Here is an 18,018-nt window from a genome sequence, read left to right on the forward strand (position 1 = left end):
GTGGAGCCATTCCATAAATAGGGGGGCTCCCACGGACATTCTAGCACTGAGCAGGACTGGCAAGTACAAGGGGCAGCAGTGACTTCAGTCAATTGTTTTCTTCCTGAATGGGATTGGTGGAGTGAGCTAGGCCTGGGTTACATGACCTGGCTGAGACCCAAAAGGTATATGAAATCCATACAGTGGTGGCGCACACTAACCACAATAACCCAGTGAAACCTCAGAAGTTTGACTGACAGTGCAGGCCACAGCAGCTTGACTGACCTGGAGGGGAGGCTGCACAAAGAAATACAGTGCACACCACCACAGCTTGACTGATCTGGAGGGGAGGGGCCGGCATACATTGTCCCTGTCTGCAACTCACTAGTACAAAGCAGTGGGAAGGGTCATCTAGCCAGCATGCTTCAGAAGAATTGTAACCAACAAAGAAAGAAACTGGGGCCTCCTGGAAGAAGCAAAAATGACAGGAAGAGGAAGCAACAACAGAAAGTCCCCAGGTCCCAATCCTGAGAACATTGACCCAGGACAGGTAAATACAAAGGAGAATGAGAACAGCAAACATACAATATCAGATACAGCACCAGTGGACATAAAGAGATATATTCAGGACCTCATAGATGAGTTCAAAAGTGAAAGATTTAGCCAAATAAAGCAAGATATAAGAAGATTAATGAAAGAGATACTAAGCACACCTCAAGCAGACACAGAAGGAAAAAGGGAGGAACTCAAACAAAGGAGAGAACCATTTGAGGAAGAATATATTAAAAATATAGAATACATGAAGCAGATTCAAAGAGATCACCAGGAAATTAAAAACTATGGAGAGATGGCAAATCAGCTTGAAAGAAACTAAGGATAGATTATCCAAACTGGAAGACAATTTTGCAGTGTGGGAGTATGAAAGGGAAAACCTTTGAAAAATAACAAGGAAACAAGCAATAACAATACAAAGGCTAGAAGATGGCAAAAGGCTAGAAGATGACAAAGGCTATAACTTGAGAATAAAGAATGTAAATGAAGAAGCTTGGATACAAACAAAGGAACTACAAAGGTTATTCACAGAAATAATTAAGGAAAACTTCCCAAACATAGGAAAAGGAAATATTCCGATATATGAGGCATACAGAACTCCAGCCACCTGCAAAACAGAGCTACACCCAGGCATATAATAATCAAGATCCCAGAAATTCAATATAACAACAGAATATTAAAAGCTGTTAGAGACAAGAAACAGATAACTTACAGAGGAAAGCCCATCAGAATAACGGCAGACTTCTCGACACAAACCATCAAGTCAAAAAGAGCCTAGAGCAACATATTCCAAGCCCTGAAAGAAAATAACCTCCAACCCAGATTGATGTACTCTGATAAACTGTCTCTAGAAATTAATGGAGAAACAAGATGTTTCCAAGATAAAGAGTAACTTGGGAAATTCGCAACCACCAATCCAAGTCTACAGAGAATACTCCAGGGCATTCTAGAGAGAGAGAAGAGTACTAGGATTCCAGGAACAGTGGCAGAGAGGACTCACTGAATGGAGCAGAAAACAGAATGAAGAAGATAAGCAGACAACTGATGGCAAAAAAGTGCATAACAGAAATGAGGCAGAGAAGATTTTATTCAAAACTGATATGATTGATAGTATCAAGTCTGAGAGTATGGGCAACTACACTGAAGATGACAAGATTTTACAATACACATTCTGGTTTGATAACTGCTGGTTTTTAAAGTTTTATACTATATACAAAGTTGTGTTTTTATTAATATTATTATGTACTGATATATTTAATTATACTATGTCTGATGATATAGCCAATTCTATTGGAGATAACAAGAGACAATAAAGGAACCACAGTAGAACTCTTTGTACAATGGTCTTACATGTTTGTTTCATTTCATGTGTTTATAAGAATATGTTTTGTTTTGCCTTGCTTTGTTTTGTTTCTTCCTCTAATACAGAAAGGATAGAAATACATGTTAAAACTCATGCATGTGTAGAATCTATAAATAGTTTATGAGAACTGATCTTATGACAGATGATGAAATGAACAGATATTTTGAAGAAAAAGAGACACTAAAGTACCCAATGCTGATCCTGGAGTATCATAATGTGAAATCCATAAATAATATTATTCTTTGTTCAAAGTGATATTAGCCTGCTTGGGTTTATTCAATCTCAACATAATTGAAGATATGGATAACTGAATGTATGTTTAAGTGTATAGAACTGATTACTTCTAAGTTTTTGTTGGACAGTTGAACAAAACTGGTTGCAATCTCACTGTATGAATTCCCACTTTATATGTTCCAAATTTAGTATATTGAATCCCTATTTATAAGAAGACAATCTGTAATCATCAACTAGTGATTTCTTATTATTTTTTTCTCTGAAATTGTGTATTATTTCTACCCGTTTTCTGTTTTGTTTAGTCTTTCTTCAAATTAAATTTTTAAAAAAAGATACTATATTACCCAGTGCTGATCACAGAGTATCATGTGAAATCCAGCAATACTATTATTCTTTGTTCAGAATGATTTTAACCTGCTTTAGTTTGTTTAACCTAAACATAAATGAAGATATGGATAACTGCATGTATGTTTAATGTATAGGATTGACAACCATGTTACTAAGTTTTTGTTGGACACTGGAACAGAACTGTTTGTGCTCTCGCTGTTTGAATTCCCACTTTATATGTTCCATTTTTGTACCTTGAACAACTATTTGTAAGATGACAATATGTAAACACCAACTATTGATTTCTTACTGTTTATTTTTTCTCTGAATGTATGTATTATTTCTACCTATTTTCTGTTTTGTTTATTCTTTAAATAAAATTTTAAAAATAAAGTATTTTTAACAATGTAAGTAGAAATTACAGAGCCAAAATACACTAAAATAAAAATTTTAATGTGTTGCTTTAACACCAGGTAAGATATATCTAAAGAGAAGACTGGGGAATTGGAAAATTGATAAAAAAAAAAAAAAAGCAAACTGAAGTACATATTTAACACAAAACAGAGAAAACTTTAAAATACTACGAGCAAGAATTTTATGTATAAAATTATTAAAAAATTACAAAACAAATAACTAAATGAGTGAAATGAGATAGTGATAATTATAAAGGGAAGATTTGATGTCGTGCATACATCACCCCTCGCCAAATTTATCTCTAAACACAGTCCAATTCCACCTGAAGCTCGAAGGGCAGCATGTGTGTGCCTGTGTTGTGTGTTTTCTGACAAGCTGACTCCAAATGCATATGGAAATAAGGCACCATGGGGCAGCCGATACAATTCCGAATAACAACAGTAAGAGGAATTGCCAGTAAGAGGAACCCACTCAGCTTTCAAGACTCATTAGAAATTTTAATTGAGTAGGTTCCTCTTACTGTGGTTATCATTATTCCAATATTGCACCCAAAAATAAATTTTAAGTGCACCAAAAACTGACTTCTAAAACATTTAGGAAAAAATATACAGGAGACATTTTTTTTTTTTTTTAGGAATTAAAGATAAGTAATTTTTCTAAAGAAAGGCTAATTATACTGAAATATAACAATTTGAGTACATTAAAATTTCTAACAAAAAAATCATAAATGAAACTGAAAGGCAAACCACAGGCTAGAAAGAAAAAAGTTGTATAATGCATAGAACCAACAAGAAATAAATACCCAGAATATATCAGAATGCCTACAAATCAAAAGGGAAAACAAAACAAAAAAATTAGCAAAGGACAGTAGCTGGTAATTCACTTTTGTATTTTGTTCTTTATGTAGCAGGGATCAAACGTGCAACCTCATGCTTGCCAGGCAGGCGCTTACGCCACTGAGCTAAATCTCCAGCCCAAAAGAGGTATTTTGAAAGGCCAAAACTACAGGAAAAATGCTCAGTCTCAGCAATGATCTGGAAAATGCAAACTGAAACAAAAAGAAGGTATCAAACCATAGTATTAAATGCCCATACTTAAAATCATTTTCCAATATAACTAGATCGTTTTTGTCTTTGAAAAATTGCTTCTTCAGTGATACCTAATGTAGAAGGCAAGGCAGACGAACAGGAACTCTTGTTCACTACGAGTGGGGTCAAACCACATCACCAATTCCAGAGAGAAATTTGGCACTTCTAAAAAGCCGTATATTTTGAAAACCAGTGATGTCACACCTTTGTAACTAAGAATAACAAAAGCCCTCATAAAGCATTATCAGGTTTCAAACCCTGCTCTAAATATTTGTATATTAACTCATTTAATCTTTAAGACAATTCCTCGCTGAAGGTACTCACAGTGCAGAGGAAGTCAAGTCCTATTTCCCCAAAACCACAAAAGCAGTTAATGGCACAAATCAGAGTAAAACCCAGCCAGTCAGGATGGATGTCCTCGCTTAGTAGTTATGCAGATCACCTCTTTCTTATGCTCTCTGCCTACGTGCATGTGAGGTATGAAGACCTTTACTCAGCATTATTTATAGTAGTGGGAAACAGAAATAACCTAAACATTATAAAGAGAAAAATGAAAAATAGACTGTGACACCTTTGTTAAATGGAATAATGCCAGAGGTATTAATAAAATGAATAAACAAGACTTCTGTGTCTCCGAAATCTGAAACTCGAGTGCTGAGTGAATGTTACAGATGACAAGGACAGTCCTGCCACACTGACCTGGGATGTGTCAGTGTGCAGCACACCCCAACAGGGGCAGAACTACGCCAGTGCTTCCATGCTCTCATCAACCCCACACACTCCCAAGCTCGAGATGAGCTCCGTCAGTGTGTTCATTAGGTCCCACACTTTGTAAAATCTGTGTACATATTTCAGCTCCCCTTGGTGTGGCAACTCTGTGTTCCCACACCAGTGTCACCATCTGGTTCCCTTTCCTTCACAGCAGGTAGCACTGGAGTGACCATGGGCAGTTTGTAAGAGACAAAAAAGAAACACAATTTCAAAACATGTTAAGTTAGAGCACAACAATGGTCAATACCTGTCATATTGTTATCTTTAAATGTAGAGTACAAGATGCTTGCATTTAATTGTCCAAATAATATTAGCACAAATCATTCTTTTCAATGAACTAAGAGAAATTAGTAGTATAGTATTAGTATGTCTTAACTAATACATACATATATTTACAACAATATATTATTTCTTTCAGCTTCTCATACTAGGGAGACAATATGATGTTTACATGTAGAAGTCTGATTTATTTCACTTATGAGTATGGTCTCAAGTTGCATCCATTTATGAATAAATGTCTCAAGTTTATCTTTCTTTATGGCTAAGTGGTACTCCACTATATAAAAATACCACTTTTTTAAATCCATTCCTCAGTTGATGGGCATTTAGGTTGTTTCCAAGATCAAGCAATTACAAATTGTGCTTCTTATAAACATGAGTGCAATACATCTCTGCAGTGTGTTTTTCATTCTTCTGAGAAGACACCCAAAAGGTGAATGGCTGGGTCAAGTGGGACCTCTAGTCCTACTTGGAACCTCCACAATGATCTCCCAGTGATTGCACCAGTCTACACTTCCACCAACAGTGGAGAAGGGTTCTGTTCTTCCCGAAGCCCCTCCAACATTTGTTACTGCTTGATTTCGTGATGACAGCCACCCTTTCTGGGATGAGGGGGAATCTCTTCAATGACTGGTGACGTTGAACATTTTTTCTCGTATTTACTTGCTGTTTGTATTTCTTCTGCTGAGAAGTGTGCGTCCATCTCAAATGCCATGAGCAGTTTTTGAATCTGATCTAGAAGTGAAGTTGGGGGGTGCATTTTGTTAGGGTTAACATCTCAGATGTCCCCGAAGGCCTCATATGTTCAGAGGTGGCACTTTGGAAAAGTGACTGGATCTCGGTGGATTCATCCACCAGAAGTCCAGCAGGCGGGGACCTGTTGGAGCTGAGTCGCTGCAGGTGGCACCGGAAAGGCACTGTTCTGTCTCCACCCCTCCCCCTGTGCTTCCCGACCACCATGAGGGAACAGCTTTGCTCAGCCAGACCCTTCGCTGTGCCCTTTCTGCCTTGGAGCCCACACCCCTAATATCCGTGAGCCAAGATAAAGCGCACCTGCTTTAAGCCGCAGGTGTCGGGTATTAACGTCCCAGCAATGGGAAAGGAACTCAGGCACAGCTGCTGTGGGTTTTGGGCGAACTGTGTGCCTCCCTGCGCTTCCATGCAGGAGCTGCTGCCAGGTGTCTTTCTACTGTCGCCGCTGCAGAGACCCAGAGGACAGAAGGGACAGAGATGGGTTCCTGTGCTCCAGCACCAGGAACTGGAAATGTGTGTCCAGTCAAAAGGAAGCAAGGGGTGAGAGGCATAGGGTCAGAAGCTCGTCTGCAAAAAGTTCTTCCATAGACATCTGCGCATGACAGACTTGGTCTCCATGGATCCCCAATCAGAACACGCAGTTCTCCAGTTAGGGACAGGCTCCTTGTGTGTCAGAGTAATCACAAACACATCGCTCTGTTTTCCTTTGGAAAAATCCTAACAACTGAAAATCTGCCATAGTACCTGTTGTGGAGAGCAAAACCTATAACAACATTACAAAAATACAAGTATTTTTTAGCCCAAAGTTTTATCCCTTATAAATTTCAAGTATTAAGCATAAAAAATGTTTTTGATTAAGCATGCTAAAGGGAAGATTATCTTCTGTATTCAGGTTATTACTTAAGTAATGATATTTTTGTAAAGTTCAGGAAGTGGCATCTATTATATTAGAAAAACATAATTTAGAAAACCACAGGGAAAATATAACTAAGTCATTTTCTATGAAGTTTAAAAATGTGCAGCCAAACATACAAGAAAGGGTATAACAAAAGTGTTGTCAGTTAACTAACAAAAATGCTATTATTTTTCTAAGCTTTTATCCATGGCTTTTGCACATTTATGATTCATTATAATTTCCTTTCTCTTTATAAATATTCACCTTAAAGCAGTGCTGATTTTTACAAGCTGTTAGTGGGTAACACTGATCTGTGCCCCCCGAGGAGCAGACACACATGCTCTCGTGACTTGGTAAAAACGTGGAGGAGAACACGCGGGCCCTGGGATCCTGCTCACCTGCCGTAGACGAAAGCTTGGTGGTGACTGCTGCTCAGAGGCTCAAAGCTCAGAGGTCTGGGTGGGGAGCAGCGAGCTCAAACCGAGTTTCAGGTTCTTGGCTGTTGTCCTGATTACCTTTCTCTTGTTATTGAAACAAAATGCCTGATGTCCAAAGTTAGTAAAGGAAAAGTCTATGTAGCTCAGTTTTAGAGGTTTCAGCCCATACTCAGCTGGCTCCAAGGCAGGGTGGTGCAACAAAGGCAGAGCCATTCCAGGCAGCTGCAAGCAACAAGAGCAGAAAGGAGAAAAGAAGGCATTCCTCCTTCCCTGCTGTGTATTGTATGTCAGTCACCGGTCCCTGGGCGGGGCAGTGCTCACACCACCAATCCCGTGCTAGACAAGGAACCAATCACAAACACTGGACTCAGCCATCTGCCTGATTACACGAGGCTTGAGGAGACATTCAAACAAACCACAACAACTCTCTTACTTTTCTTTATTTTTTGGTACTGAAGATTGAACCCAGGAACTTCGTATTGAGCTCCATCCTCAGCTCATTTTTTGCTCTTCTATTGAGACAAAGTTGTGCTAAATTGCTAAGGTGCTGAGGCTGGGCTCAAACTTGCCTCAGCCTCTTAAGAGTGCTGTGTGCATGTGCCACCATGTGCCTCTATTTTTTATAAACTAAATACTGTTAAACTAAGTGAGATTGTAGGTAGGAGAGCTTGGTACATTATAAAATAATGTACCAAGTACTATAAAGTTCATGAAATGACCATCCATATGTATTCCAACACCACTAATAAGGATGTCAATAAATACCACCTAGCATTTATTAAATGACATGGCAGATGTCCTAGTACTACTACTAGCACTACTAGTAGAGATAGGTACTTTTAGAGAATTCTATGTGCTTTATCTTTATTCATCTCATTTAATACTCCCCAGCACCTAATGAGGGAGGTACTACTATTATCACTTAATATATCAGATCAAATTTGTAACTTTTTTATGAAGAAATATTTACCTATAGTTAGTTAATACCCATAGTATATTTAACTAAATTAGCACATTGCATCTTTAGTTCACTGAAACAGCTTCAGTCCAGGTACACAATGTTATGTTCGGTCAGGGGTGTAGAATGCCATAAACCATTATCTAACACATTTCCAGCTGTCCAGTAGATATTGAATTATAATACACTCAACACATGTCATGTTAAGTAAAAGTCTGAATTTTGGGGACTAATATGAAGTAATATATACAAACTTTCAATTTCTCACTTAAGTTTTCATTCAAATCCCATACTATTTCTTCTAAAATCAGAACTCATCAAATTGGAATTATTGCCCTATGAAACTCAGAAGTTACATTGTAGTATTTCTCTGTGAATTCTTTTATTTGCCTAAAGTATTGTAAAATGCCACCATTTGATTAGGAACTTTCATCATTATGAAATAAAGAGAACTTTTTAAGTTCACACATTTGACAACTATGTATATAAAGTAGAAACTATGTATTACAAATTGATGACCAAAATAGGTGGAGCCTTTGCTCTTAAAAGGTTCAGATTCCAATCAGAAACAGTCAGTGGGAGGCTGTTCCACCTGGGCAGCTCAGTGAGACCCTGCCTTAAAATTCATGAAAGGAAAAGGAGGGTGCTTGGAGATGCAGCTGAGACTCCAGGCCTCAGATTCAACCAGCACTACTGTAAAATAATAATAACAAATAATTAGTAGTAGTAGTAGAGATAGGTACTTCTAGAGAATTCTAAAATAAAACCAGGTGAACAGCATATGGAGGCAAAAGCAAAATGAAAACAATTAGCAGACCAGACTCATTGAAGTCCACCCTCCAGGGCCCAGAGATTGGAGTCAAGAGCCGCAGCCTAGAAACACCCCATCATAGTTGGAAATGGAGCGCTGAAGCAGAAAAAGAAAAAAAAAGTTGGACCAAAAATTTCTTGCTGGCACATGGGGGTGTGGTGTTTCAGCCACGGGCTCCTGATGATGGAACTTTAGTTGCTGAACATGAAGATAATTTCAGCACCCTACAATTATGTGCCTAATTAAAATTAAGAAATTAGAACACAGTTAAAAGGAATAATATTTTGCTCACAGCTAATTTCATTAAAGTATTAATGAACAGGACTCTTTTTATGGCCAGAGGGCAACCGCTTTCTACAGAGTACTTCCATGCTAGCTAATTTATTCATGCATGAAAAACAATCCAACGAGAAATGAGGGAGCTGAGAACTGCTGGTCCTAATTAAAATATTTAAAACACCATGTCTGTTTTCTTCCATGTAGCCAAATACCTAAGCTGGAGCCAGCATGGTGCCAATTAACATGGAAAACACAAACACCCATGGTTTCTGATTAAAGTGCACATTATTGTACCATGCAATATATTGTTCAGCACATATATGTAAATGTTTAATTAACCCATGTTTAAATCTCAGCTGCATTTAAAATCGATACTTTAATCCCTACACAAGTGGCAATCTGTGAGGGAAGACACTTAACTTATTTATCACTGTGTTTTATTTAAACCTAATTTGGAGCAGTTGTGTGCTATAGATATTAAGGTGCTTCTGAAGGGAAAGCACAGGCAGGAGAGTCCTTGTTTGGCAGACTCTTTTCAGAGAGTGGTGAGATTGTCAGTCACCAAGACTTGTGAAAGGAACTAGGTTAGCCTCAGGTGATATGAAATTTTTCATTAATAATGCAGGGGGAAGCCTGGACCTAAACCCATTTGTCAGCCTAGACAGCAAAGACAAGACAACACACGCACTCACATGCACGTACACATACACATATGCACGCATCCCTCTTCTCTTTGTTAACTAAAGACCTATCAGGGGCAGAAACTTCAGAGGCACCCTCGCCTTGGGAGTGTCCAGGGAAAATGCTGAGAAGTCAAAGATTTGAAAAAATTCTCCCATTTATTGAGTGGAACTTGTCAATATGCTAAAAGTAATCATAAAATGAGTATTATTGTTTTGGTGGCTGCCATGTTTCTAAGCACTTTTGTTTATTTATTTCTACCTGAAAGACCTGTGAGGCAGGCTGAGCAGGGAACCCCTAAGCCAAGAGCAGGGAGACTGTGACCCACAGCATATGCTGGTGCCAGGACCCATCCTCATCCTCTACTTCAGTCATCCTACCCTGTGCCATGTGCATCAACTTAGCTATTCACGCTCTACTTACAGATGAGTGGATAGTCTTAGGAATCCTAATTGCTAACCCACTTCACTATTAGAAATCACTTGTCTTTTACTTTGGAGCATTTCCTGGGAGGTGAAAAGGGTGAGGAAACATTAGACAAATCTTTCCCTTTGTAAGTTCTCATTCTTTTCAGCAACTAAAATCATAGAATTTTAGGCTAATATTGTTCAGCACAAATATCAATATTTCCTGGGAGGTGAGAAGGGTGAGGAAATATTGGACAAATCTTTCTCTTTGTAAGTTCTCATTCTTTTCAGCAACTAAAAATCATAGAATTTTAGGCTAAGATTTAGAATTTGTTTGTCCACAGGGCTTCAGAATGTTTGCAGCAGCAGAATCCACTTTTTCTACCCCTCAAACATAATCTTTCATGAAACACTAATTTTTTTTTTTTTTTTTTTTTTTTGGTCTTTTTGAGACAGGATCTCGCTGTGCAGTTTAGGCTGGCCTTAAGCTCACTTTGTAGCCTAGGTTGGTCTCGAACTTGCAACAATCCTCCTGCCTCAGGCCTCCTGAGTGCTGGGATTACAGGGGTGAGCCACCACGCCTGGCTACTAATATATTTATGTAGATAAAAGTTAAGCCTTCAGAAGAGGAAACTGAGGCACTGCCCCTGAATCCACCTTCTGAAAACTCAGCAAATCCTTTGTTAAACAGCTGGAGGCCCTAAGGTACAGAGAGGTGGGGACACAAGCCCTACTCAGCATAACAGAAGACAGCAATACATCCATGCTGGACTCAACCTTTGCCTGGTGCCCTTCCCATGGTACCATGGTCCCTGATAGAACCGACCTAGGCTGGGACAAGTGGAGACTTAGAGTCAAATAGGGGGAACAGCATCAATGCAGAACTACTAACAACAATATGGAAACGTCATACCATTAGACAGGTCAACCTGGGCTATGGACCAAGAGGTGAGATCTGGAATCAAGAGTCTTTAAAGATGCATCTCTTCTTGTGGCCACAGGCTCTTCAGTCTACTTTCCCGAGTTCCTTATTCTTCGTTTGAAAATGGCACTTGCACTGAGAACTGCCTAAGAATCAATGAACATGCGGTCACCTGACTCGTGCAGTGTTCCAAGCTAATGTCTGTGTTTGCTATCTGTCCATGAAGCTGCCCAGAGTTGGTGCAGTTAATACTGGGTGACGCTGTGGGATGCATGAGGACAGTAATAATGCCTAATACACATTGAGCATTTATTTGCTATGCTAAACAATGCTAAGCATGTAATGTGGATTATTTAACCCTCATAACAACCTCATAAGACTAACACTATTATTGTTCTCATTCCACACATGAAAGACTGAAACACAAAAAAGTGACTTACCCCTTCAAAGTTCCAAACCTAATAAATTATGGTGAAAAGATCGTGGTCAAGGGGAAGCCCAGCCTCTTCATCATTCTCTTCTCTAAAAGCAGCCAAAATGGGATGACAAACTGAGTGTGCTCAGCTAAGAAATGAGGCAAATTTCCTTTGTGGAAAGCAAATAAAACACACTGGTCAAGCACAGAGAACCACGGGATACAAACTCCAAGAAGAATTTTGTTCTCTTAACTGTTTTAACAAGCACTGAGAGGAGGTGATCCGGGAATGTTTCACAGCACTTAGACAGTGCTAAGGATGAGGTCGGAGAGGAATTTCCATCACTCGACTCTCGGAAAGATCATTTGTCTGATTCAGCAGCATGTCTCCCAGTGAAAAGCTCTCAAGAATGGAATAGGCAGTGGCAGAGAAAGATAGGAAGGACAGGGTGGGAAGGAGAGAAAGCAAGAGCCTAGTCCACAGGCACCAGGAATCAGCTCTGTGATAAGTGCCTCATTGTTCTCATTTATAAACACATGGACATGGCAGGAAAGCCATGCTTAATCGCATGGTAAATGCCTGTGGCCACCCAGCATATTATGAGCACCAGTGGGAAGATGGCTGTGGGCTTCCCTCAGACTTTACCCATGGAATCACCTTCCAAAATGTGAGAAGTCAACCAAGTTTTCAGACACTCACGAGCGCAATGGCCACACTTAACTTGGGAGGGGAGCTGTGCACCGGGACTCCATCTCAGAAATTTTCAGGTGACGTCTAAGTAGTCATGAGTTGTACAGGGCCAGGAACTGAATACTGACTGGGTGGACCACTGGTCTCACTCCATGTGAAATTCTTCATCAGAACTTGGCACGGAATAGGTAATTAGTAACAGTGTTCACGAATACAAACTGCTCATACACACAAATTCCCGGCCTGTCTGTCCCTCGTGCTCCCCTTTTCTCTCTCTCTCTCTCCTCTCTCCTTCCTACCTGCCTCCCTTTTTGGGGCTGAGGGTTGAATCCAGGACCTCACACAGGGACTATGTACACACTTTGCCTCTGAGCTACAACCCAAACTCCATTTCCAGCCTATGAAGACAACCCGGACTCCATGTTCCTGGGTTGCTGGTTTGCAGCCTGCATGGATGAATATTTGGTGACTATTTTCCAATTATTGAGGTGATTTCAATGAGATAAGTAGTGTACTGTCGTTTTTTTATCTTATAACTTACCTACACCATATCAAATTTCTCAACTGTTTAGAATCTGAGGTAAGCTAATTAAACACATAATGTACCAACATGTAAGTTAGTAAGTATTTCAAACATTTTGTATCTTCTCCAAAATAGCCAACATGAGATAACTGGATTTTTCAAAACAAATCTGTTTTTAATTCTCATTTCATAAGCAAGTTTGGTGTTTGAACATTTCACTTTCAAGGGGAAAAAAAAGGCAACAAAGCAAATTTCTGAGATAGAACTGCATTTTTATGCATCTTTAGCCAGACAAACATTAGTCCTTCCCGAAAGTGGAGTAGCTATTTTGAAGACTGTAAACTTGCTGTTTTCTCAATATGCAGATAGCCTGTTGTCACAGATCCCCATAGTAATGAACAACTTCTCAATATTTAATAAGGCTGGCATTCCTGTCCCCAGGCAGGGAGTACAGACAGTTGGTAGCCAGCTACTAACTGGCCATTAAAATACAGAATATCTTTCCATAAAATATGCTTCCCACACAGGTTACAGCACCTGCAGCAGGCGCGAGCGCCACCGTCTGCAGGCAGACTTAGCTGCTTCGTGTTCACATAGGGCTCGAGAAAATCCTGCTTTGTGACCCGGCCCTAAAAATAGGAGGAGACTCCATTTTACCTTTTTCCTATTGCTTTTTTTCTTTTTCCTCTCTTCCTTTCCCCCTTCCCCTTCCCTAGTTTCTCTTTCCTTTTGAACAATTTCTTCCCATATCATGCGCAAAAGGATAAAATGGAAACAAAGCTTTGAAAATAGGGAAGAGAAGAGGAGTTGATGGGAGGAGAGGGACTTCGAGGGAAAAAAGCGAATCAAAATATACTACGTACAGGTGCAAATTCCCTGTGATGAATATGATCATTGTGTATACCTAGAATATACCAATAAGCTTAATTAAAAGTTAAATGTGAACATTAAAAAATAGGAAGTAAAGGCGTTCAATGGTCCTTCTCACTGCAGTGCTATGAACTGCCAATGAAGTGGAAACTGGGAAACAAGCCATGCACTCACAGAAGAATGAGTCACCTCTGGAACACATTTTTATACTTTTCATGCTTGCTTGTACACTGCAGTGTTTTGTGTTGTCTCTGATGCACTATGTAAGCATAAATATATAGCAATAATGATGCTCGCTCACTAATTGGACCAAGATGCCATTGATTCAGAACAATAATATTTGAGCATTTTAGCATTTAGTGGCTTCATTTTTTCATGCAAGGACCAAAAACTAATGTTGATGTGATTATATGGAAATTTAAGAAATCATTAATACAATTAGATCATTTTTTGAGTCATGGAAAAACTAACATAATGTGTTCTCCTTGCTTTTATTAACCATTAAGAAGAGATGTTTGGCTGCAATTGTAATTCTGAGTTAATGTAAATATTCCCATGATCACATTAGCATGCAGTTTAAGAAGTCTTGAGCAGGCCCACCCTACCATAACTCATGGTATCATCGATTCATAAAATGGGATTGCCTTGTCTCCTCTTTCTTTAACAACGATAGAAACCGTCATGTTTTTCAAGACCACATTTCAAAAGGAAAGAAGTGAAATTTTTTTCCTATAATCATTTCAGCAGACTGGTCGCATGTGTAAAGATGAGGGGGAAATGATAAAGGTGGAGGTGGCAGGTTGTGACTTTCTAGCAGGTCACTGATTTTTGCTATCTTCTTCCAACAGTACCTAACCCCAAATCTGTGCCCCAGTAAGCTAAAAATGACAAGGCGCTTTGGCACACTTTCCAAGAGTGTTAATTCTGAAAGCATTGACCACTGCACCACCAAGTAGCAACAAAGACAAACCTGGTCTGTCATGCAACAGGAGGTAACACCAGGAAGCACAGTGGAGCAGATTTGGGGCTCTGCTGAGTGCTTCGCTAAGCAGAAGCTCTTCAGTTTGATGCAGTCCTGTTTGCTTGCTTTGGTTTTGTGGTCTGTGCTATTTGCACTCAAATTCAAGAAATCATAGTCAATACCTATCTCCAAAACCTTTGCTACTGTGTTTTCTTTGAAGACTTTTATTACTTCAAGTATTATGTTTATGCCTGGGATGCATTCTGAGATGATTTTCATATATGGTGTAAGACATGGAAAGAAACACGATGTTCACTGACTGATAAATGGATAAGAAAATGTGGCCTATATGTGAATCTAATATTATTCAGCCTTACACAGAAAGGAAATTCTACATTGTTTCCTTTTGCTACTGTATGGAACAGAACCCAGGGCCTTGCACATGTTAGGTAGGTGCTCTACCCCTGAACTGTAATTGAAAAAGATGAATGTTTAGATCATATGACAGTAAAGGACACATGGCCATTAATCTCCCTCAAACCACATCTTCATTTTGAACACATTTATCCCATCATTCTGGCCACTTTCTGAAGCAGTGCTAGAAATCTTTTTTTGTGTCATTCTTTAGTTGCTCTGTTACAGCTGTCTTCATATCGCCAATGTATTCAAAATGTTTATATATTTCATGATTTTATTACTTTAGGGAAGAGCCAGAAGTTGCACGGTGCCAGATCCAGTGAGTAAAGTAGAGGAGAACACATTGTCATGTTTTTTACAAGCCTGTCTTTCTGTTAGTGGCACTTGGCAAATGCATTTGCCACATTTTTTTTAATCACACCTCATATAGACACTCACAAAAGAGGACTTCTAGAACTGCTTCGGAAAGTGGCAAAAATCATGGGACAAGTGTGCTCAGAACAAGGGGGTGTATTTTGCAAAGCATTAATAGCAAGATGTCTTTTATTGTATGACTTTATAAATTTAAATTTTCACCATATTGTTTGATCACACCTCATATAGCCCCAACAATCCTACCATTTCTGACAACATGGATGAGTTGAAGGGTAGGCAGGTGAAATAACTCAGACCCAGAGGAACAAATATCGCATGATTGCATTTATACACAGTATCTACTTTATAGACGCATAGAACAGACTGGAGGCGGGAGCAGCTGGGGAAGGGAGAATGGAATATTACTGTCCAGTGGATTTAAAGTTTCAGTTATGCAAGGTGAGTGCAGGTATATTGCACTTATCTGATACACAATATTGTGTCTATAATTAACAATATGGTACAATTTAAAATAGGATAGCTCTTAGGTCTCATAATAAGCTTTAGTACTGCTACTACTACTACTACTACACTACTACTGTTACATACCACACACACACACACACACACACACATCCCTCCAAGAATACAAACAAGTACACTTACGTATGTGACAAATACACTTAGAACCTTGATTGTAGTGATGGGACCAGGAGTATATGCCTATGTCCAAATCCATTAAAATTTACATATTCAATACTTACATTTTATCATATCAATTATACTATAATAAAGCTTGAAGTTTTTTTAAAGAAAATATTTTCAGATCTCAGCTAACTATAGCTCACACATTCAAGAAACCTCCCCCCAAATGTAAGAAATTAAAAAGATACTATTACTTAGATAGCCTTGAATCTGCTTTAATTTGAAAATGCACCAAATTTTTTAAAAATGTTCACTAGTTTGAATGCCTTATCAGTAGTGGTGACATTTTGTGACTTGTCCCATAGCTCACCATAGCACATCAAGGGATTAAGAGCCTTGGTTTAAGAACCCAGATGTGATGCCCATATCCAAGCCGATGCACCCAAACTAATTCTGAAGGTGGTATGCCTGCTGGAAGGTGGGCATTTTACTAAATTTCACAACCATTTTGAAACATACAAATGTGTAGGATTTTCTGCAGGAAAACAAATAGTTGTCATTGGAGTTCTCTCTATTCAGTCAGAAGTATGGGCATCATATAAACATTAAAATAATGACATTTTCCACCTCCCAGTAAATCTTTCAAAGTATTCAATAATATGATCAGCAGCTTAGGGTCTATCTCTGCAACAGAACATAAAGCACAGATGTATCTCTTAAACAAATAACGTTCTGAGTATTTATGATACACCAGGCATGACTGTGAAAGCTTTACATGTATCACCTCACTTAGAATCCACAAGAACCACAGGAGATGGGTATGACTATGGCCACTCCTTTATTGTAGAAGTGGAAACCAAAGCCTAATAGTAAGGGTTAGCAAGCTCTACACAGTAACTAAAATATAGGGCTGGGATTTGAACCCTGGAAAACCCTTTGCCAGAGCTCACAAGGTTGACTTGGCTAAGAAGCTAGAAAAGGCTCCTTCTAGAGCCCTAAAAGGCTCTAAAAGGGGCCAAGAGAGGTATTTCATAAATCAGGTAGTTTCCTTGACTCTCAGATTGTGCTCTGGGTACCATCTCTGTTCCATGTTGTGCATAAGCACAAAAGTGAAGAGAAAACAAAATAAAATGAAGTAAACAATAGTGTTGAAGACTTAAAGCAAAATGTGTAGCTAAGCTTATTTTTGCTGCACAAGATAAAATATGTCAAGAAATTCAGATTAGTTTATCAAAAGTTCAACGAGAATTTTCTCCATTTGAAAAGATAAAGCTGAGAAGACTTGGTTGGCCCCAGAGCTGAGGCCCCTCCACAGCTCACCTGGGTTCCAGGTACCGGCTCCCCGGTAGGCTCAACACCGAGCTGGGCGTCAGCTGCACAGCACAGTCACGTGGCTCCCAAGCAGAGACTCCATCAGCAGTGTGACGACCACAGCAGCGACACCCTTAGCCAAAGGTCTAGAGACTTCTTAGGACTGCAGAGCCTCCAAGTCAGCTTGGAGGCTGATCTGCACAGCCAGTCGGTGAAGCACACGTTGCCACTTGTCTCTCATATGGGCAGAGAAGATAAATGCTGGTCAAAGTTTCCCAGCCGGTTAGGGGCAGAGCTCAGGCACAGATTTTCTGATGCCCAGGTACTCTCTTCATCTTCCCGCAGCCTTTGGCAAGCCACTGCTCCTTCACCGGGATACTGGCAAGGTCTGAGGGTCAGGTGAGCAGGCACGGATGTGGGCCCCCATCCTCGGTCCGCAATTTACTGCTTGCAGGACAACCCCTGCAGGCTTACTCCCTAAGCCCCCATTTTGCAAGCTGCAAAGTGGGAATTCTACAAGTCCATGTCTCATATGGCTTTTGTAAGAATTAACTGAAATGCAATGAATTTCTGTATATAAGTAGTAGGAAAAAGGAGCTGGTAATAATGACAACCATTCACAAATATTACTTTTTTATTTTTAGTCATTCACTGGCTGAAGAAACTTTCATCACATATTTA

This window comes from Cavia porcellus, unplaced genomic scaffold (genome assembly GCF_034190915.1).
Source record: "Cavia porcellus strain 051 isolate PalLab524CR breed Dunkin Hartley unplaced genomic scaffold, mCavPor4.1 scaffold_38, whole genome shotgun sequence".
NCBI lineage: Eukaryota > Metazoa > Chordata > Mammalia > Rodentia > Caviidae > Cavia > Cavia porcellus.